At 28.6% G+C, this 7,003-nt stretch overlaps 1 protein-coding gene across 2 annotated transcripts in view; it reads right to left on the bottom strand.

Moving 5' to 3' along the window:
• Nucleotides 1–7,003, bottom strand: part of Tk (Tachykinin) — a 98,367-nt gene that overhangs the window by 80,463 nt on the left and 10,901 nt on the right. The gene's annotated exons all lie outside the window — the stretch shown is intronic.

The raw sequence follows: 7,003 nt of genomic DNA, 5'->3' as shown, positions 1-7,003 counted from the left end.
TTAGTTTAATATGTTGACGAATAACAGATTTACAGTAATTAAAAGAAAAGCCCTAACTCATTTCAAAAATAGTTTTAAAGAAAAAGCGCTAACTAATTTAATGTTCAATGCATATTTTTTGGTTTATATTAAAACAAACAACTTTTCTAAAAGTATTTTTTGATATACAGTAAAACCTTGATAATCCGAAGGGCGTTTATCCGGATTATTCGGTAATCCGAACATGATTTTCGATACATTGTGTACTCTATAATCCAGATTGATTGCATTTTTATAATTTTATAATCCGGATTTCATACAAACTTTGGAAAGAAAGTTTAAACTATTCTCGACAAACAATATTGAATGACTATTTTACCAAGTAAAATAAATTTTCTTGACTTGTAGAATTGAAATATGTTAATACTTTTTTAGAAAATGTAAATACATACTATAAATGTCATTTTTAAATGTATTCATTTATTTATGTACATGATTCATCAATATAATATATCATTAGATATGTGTTTTAAAAACATTTTTAATACAAGAACAATGTTTAAATTTTTTATTAGGTAGTCCGGATAATTTGATAATCCGAATTAGGGTCTGCAATCAATTATCCGGATTATCAAGGTTTTACTGTATTAAACATTTTTAGTTGTTTTTTTACTTTCAGATTTTATTCAGTTTTTTTCTTTTCCTGTAAAGTAACTAAAAGATGAGATACGACCTTTCAATATTAAGCCATCGATAAATTTTGTATCGTTATAGGTAACGGAGTCGATATAGCAATGTCTGCATGTTGAAATCAACTTTCCGTAACCCCCAAATAACTTACATACAAGATTTTTACATCAATATATTCGCAATATATTCAGTTTCGATATAAGGAAAAAATCACGAAAACTTAGACTTCTGTACGTGTGTTAGTAACTGAACTCCTCCTTAACGGCTGGGCTGATTTCGATGAAATTTGTTGTGTGTGTTTGAATGGGTCCCTGTATGGTTTAGATTCACAATTGACCTATATAGGTACCATGGGCATGGCACCTACAATACATATCTGGAGTAGTATTATAGTGCGTGTCTTCAAACTTTGTGTGAGCTATGGCAGAACAACTTTTGCCGGGACAGCTAGTTTTTTATATATATCTGGATTACTATTTTGAATACCTTTGCAATGACGTATATAACGTCATAGTAAGTCGGACATACCATGAGTCAAAATCGGGAATATTTTCTTTTAACCCGATTTTTTTTCCAAAATACGTTGACCATATCTCTCATATAGCAATTCAGTTTTATTGGAGCCGCAAATACTTATAGTTATTCTGAATCACTTCGTTTAGTACAATTTTAAAATTAGTTTCAGAGGAACTTATTTATGAATTAAGAATTTATTTAGTTTTACAAATATTTTCGCTTGATTTCTATACACATTTTCAGTTAGTCAGGAGGGTTTTTATGCTATTCGATTCGAAAAGAAATTCGTTCGAATTTGTATGCTTTATACATTGTATTTCGAAGTGTTTCGTTTCGAATCGAATAACCCCCCAGTTTTCATTCGAAGAACTGAAAAAGCAGTCAATCCTGAAATGTTTATACGGACCCCATTTGAGAACCTCGGACAACCATTTGAGAACCGTTGGTGTAGATCATGAACAACTATGAAAGTTCATGATCTACACCAACGGTTCTCAAATAGGTGTCCGCGGCCCTATAGGGGTCCGTATAAACATTTCAGGAATGACGCGTAGACTTCAGGAAACCATCAAGCTCAAACAACGTATTCTAATTTATTTTCCAATTTTAATTTGACGAAAACAAATTTTACTATTGCTCAACTTTGATTCAAAATATCTTTTTCATTATATTAATTATATTCTAGATATCCGTGTGTCGATGATATACCTGATATATTCTATGAATAAATAATTAAAATGAAAATGTTGGATTTTTTGACTGAATCGAAAAGTGGAATTATTGGATATTGTTCTAGACATAGTCAATTGTCATTGACATATTTTTGTGAACTACCTTCTCTGTAATTGTAATAAAATTTTGTTATAATTTTTAAGGTCGCTTTTTTACAACTATGTGTGTTTGAGGGGTGTGGTGAAAGTAGGTTGTTCACCAATCTTTGAGTAAAACTATTAAACAATTTATATATATTTTTTACAATATTATTTATTAACTCTTTACCTGGTATTTTAAACTACAAGTTGAAATTGAGAAAAACCAAATTGAAATTGAGAATCCAAATTAATATTTTTAAATACAAATTGAAGTTGGTAAATTCAATTCAATATTGAGAAAATAAATATTGTAATTCAGAAAAGCTAGTTAATATTGAGAAAACTCCAACTGAGATTGATAAATCTAAAGTAGTATTCAAAAAGTTAACTTTATGTTAAGAATATACAAATTGATGTGGATGTTGACATGCATTCATGTATTTTATAAAAACAAATATTTAAAAATTGCATGAAATTTTGTTAATTTAACGACGTTAATTTTTATATTCTCAATTTCAATGTGTGTTTTCTTAATATTAATTTCTATTTCTCAATTTTAAATATTTTTTTCTCAATATTATTTTGATATTCTGATTTAAATTTGTAGTTTTTCAATATTGATTTGAATTTAAATTTTTTTCAATATTTTTTTTTTCTGAATTACTATTTTCCAAATATTGAATTGGATTTCTCATCTTTAATTTGTCTTATCTAAATATTAATTTTGATTTCTCATTTTTTATTCTAAAAATTTAGTTATTTCTAAAAATAAAAAAATAATTTTGACTTCCTAATTTTTTAAGAGTTTATTCCCAAATAATGGAAGCAATTTCAATGTTCTTGTGTTGTTATATAAGAATGTGAAAAAGTAGATTTTGCGTTCAATGAAAAGGGTCGGAGGTCGTGAAGCAAACGCTTGTGAGAACCGCTGATCTACACAGCATGGATGTGGAAAATTAAAATTTTTAAAATGAAAAAAACTAGAAAAAACTCAAACCTAAATTTTACTCAAAATAATCACACATACGAGTGTGGTTTTTGTTTTCACATAGTTTTATTTACAAATACTTTCTCACCACTTAGGTTTTTGACAACTGAGTTAGGTCTTTGACAGGAGAGTTTCCGCTCTATGTGTTATATGTACCCTAATGCAATTATATTCATAAATACATAAATATGTACATATGTACTATGTATTACAACAGTTTGAATATATTGTATATAAATCAGACATCTGGCAACCCTTAGGCTGTAACATTGTTATTGTAAAAATAAAACAAAACAAAATAGCTGACTAAATGTCTATGTGTGTAAGTATGGATGTACGTGTACATTTTAAAACAACAATTCAAAAAACGCCTTAACGTATGCTTTTCCTTGCAAAATGTCAAACACTCGCTTACATATCCTACATATAAAGAATTCTTCTGCCGCTTTTTGTATTTAATTATTTTTAAAGAATGAAATAGACACACATGTGTAACATTGTCAGTCCATTGACAAAATGTTTTCATATCAACAGGCTAATTGGTGTGTTGTTTCGTTTTAAATTACGAAAGCTCATATTAACGATTAACCGGTTATTCGATTTTATTTTTTCAAACATCTCTAAGGTGGACTGTAAGTAATAAAAGAAAAAATTAGCAATAAACTATTTGCATGATAAATTCAGTGTTAAAATAATGACTAGGGCGGATTTATATGCAAATGCACGATTTTTCTCGAACGTCCATATACCAAGTGGACTAAATTTTTTTGTTAAAATACATTAAAATACATTTAAAAAAAATTGCCAAAAAGCCATTTAGATCCGAATGAGCTGAAATTAAAATATAGATAGTCCTTGAGAAGGTCTACAAAAAATCTGTAGATTATCTCTTTTAGTTCAAGAGATATTTTGGTTTACTTTTTTTTAAATTTTGCTCGATCTTTTTTTCGTACTTTATATATGATGGGCCTACGGAAGGTCGAAATTTGTTTTTTATATATGACGTATGTATATTTGCGTTAAAATTCTAAAGAAAAAAAACCTGATAACAATTATTTCGTCGGGACTATATACATTTATTTATGATCTGGAAAGAGAACTTAATGCAAAAACGTATAAAGTAAAATTCGACTAACTTAAGCGGACATTGTAGCCCCCAGCCCTATCCAAACTTGGCCAATTTTGAAACAAACTTTTAGGTTTGAGTAAAAAATTCTAAAAACGCAAATATCCGATTCTCATAAACACTTCATATTTGTATAACCCAATATGTTGTTTATATATATATACAAAACGTTTTTGCTATCATAGTGTAAATAACGTCAAAGTGTTCACTTTTCTAAAAAAAACTTTGTTTTTGGAACACATTTTCCCCGTTTTATTAATTTTGGTGTTTGAAAACAAAGAATGGCAACAATAGTAATGCAATTGACTTAAGAGCATTTAGATCTATGTATATTACTTCCAAATTTTATTGTTATGAGTGTAACCGTTCAAATTTTACATTAATTCAAATTTTATATTTTTCTTGATGGAAAATCACTATTTTAAAATCTTTTTAGTTTTTAAGGTAAATGAGTCCGATAAAACACAAAATTAATTCATTTTACTAAAATGTCAATCTTGAATTCATAAGGTTTCCATCGATATCAAAAACATATATAAAAAGCTTATATTTACTCTTCAGAAGTTCCACAAACCTTGGCCACTTTCAAATTTTTTTTCATATATTGAATCAAGCCAGTCTTGCGTAATCAAGATTGGGTAACGTGATGGATCATACTGATAATTATTTGCTGTGCAATACAAATATATATATACACTCGAACATACTTTTTTTAACAACAAATCTTTGTTTTAGCGTCAAAAAATAGTAAGCAACGAACATTTTTAAGATACAAAGTGATCTTTGTGAGCTATATCATAGAGTGTATTGATGTGTTCAGATTGTATTGATATGTTCACAAGAGTTATTTACATTTACCGTAGTTACAACTTTGCCAAATATTGTTAGTGAAAAATTAGGAGTCCCTGGAAATTATTCTAAAAAAAGTGAAAAACAAATTTTTTATTCCTATATTTTTTCCAAAAAAATGCATGAAAAAGCTATTTTTGGAGAAAAAATTTTAACAAAATTTGTCTGACGGACTCTTAGTTATATTATTGCAATATAAAGTTAAGCGGTATCACCAAGTCTAAATTAGCTGTTGGCCAAAAACTGATGAAACCATTTTTTGAGGGCCCACAGTTTTTCAGAATCTTTGGGGGACCATAAAAAAATTGGTCACCAAAGTGGACAAAATGAGTATAGGGTTTTACTACCCTTTGGTAGTATAATCAAACCTATACTGTCATGATCGTGTATTTTTCCAAAAGTATTCATTTGTTGCATAGTGTTATTTTGTGTCTCAGAACAAAAATATAAGTGTATATTTTTTTAATATTTTGGTAAATTTTGTAAGCATGTTTTAGACGCAAATTTTCCAATAATAAGTGCATGAAAGACCGCCCTCTAGTAATGACTAATTTAATTTAGTAAATAGAATATTAGAAAAGCACAATGAAATGGTGCTTTCGTGCTGACTAACAACACACATATTCTTATTTTCTTTTGTTTAGTAGTCACTGAGACAGCGATTTTTTTGTTCATGATCACTGAAAGACATACATATGTATTTGGATTGTTTAATATGTTTCGAACTTTAAAAAATCATTGAAGTGTTGTCGGTGATTTCCCTCAATTTACTTCTGCGAACAATTTTTTTCAGAATTGAAATGGTTTTAATCAAAACAACGTAATAAAATAAGCAAAAAAAATATTTTCCATATTTGCCGAAAATGATTAATATCGAACTCTCAATTAACGAGCTATGATAATATGTTGCAGACAATTTTATTAAGATTGTGAACTTGATAATTGTTAACAAATAAAGCCATATTTAGTTAACTAAACTTTTCTTTCAGTGAAGCTCTCTTTTGCTCACCAACACAACTGCAGTTTTAGCTTTGGACATCGCAGATCTAGATCTAGAAATCAGGATTTGATCAAGATGCAGATGGTCTTCCAGGCAATGACGGGCGTTCAGACATAATCTTTTTTTTTTTTGAAGAAATTTTGAAATCAGTTATTACTTTTTAAGTAATCTTTATAATCACCATATTTACAACACTATGTTTATTATACTGACATGTTTTACTGCATCACGGTGTAAATATTAAGATTTAAAGGAAACATTGTGTTTAATTGTCGCAATGGACTTACTAACACATGACCACATTCACACATACACATACATATGTATGTAGTAAATAAGTATATGTGTGCACATGTATAATTACCTCTGTAGGTAGTTGTGTGACAGTTTCTATTTTAAACTAATTAAAACTTAAGATATTAAAAAAGTTAACATGCACCAATGACAAATAAATAATTAAGAAACAAACTAAATATATGTAATCAAAACAATGTTTCTTACATCGAGAACAGAATAAGTAAGGCCTACTTATTGTACATATTTACTTATTATATGAAGTCCTTAAGCACTCAACACATCATAAGATGAGTGTCAAAATAATAAGGTCACTTAACTTCATAGTTTCATAGATTTCGAATAGGCTTTCGACACAATAACACATATAGTAATATGTGACGCTCTAGTATGCAAATGAACGCCGAGAAAAATTATCCAAGTTATAAATGTTCTTTATACAAATGACAGTTTCCGAGTTCTACACGATGGATGTGTTAGCCGGCCAACCAGTGTTGTATTAGACAATGTCCTAAAGCAAGCGCTAACCATGTCAAGATGAATAACTTGGGGTTTTAATAGAAAACTAGAAGACCTAGACCAGCGGTGCGCGTTCATATTTTTCAGATTACGAAGATTTTCGTCTATCAAACACGAATAGCGATAATTCAATGAAATAAATTGTAAACAACTCTAAATATATACCAAAAATAGACTCAAAAATATTTTTTTTTTGAAAATATTCATAAATGTCGAAGTTATGTGCAAAA

This window comes from Calliphora vicina, chromosome 1 (assembly GCF_958450345.1).
Source record: "Calliphora vicina chromosome 1, idCalVici1.1, whole genome shotgun sequence".
Lineage (NCBI taxonomy): Eukaryota > Metazoa > Arthropoda > Insecta > Diptera > Calliphoridae > Calliphora > Calliphora vicina.
Note: the sequence above shows the minus strand (reverse complement) of the source record. Positions and strands in the feature narration are given on the sequence as shown.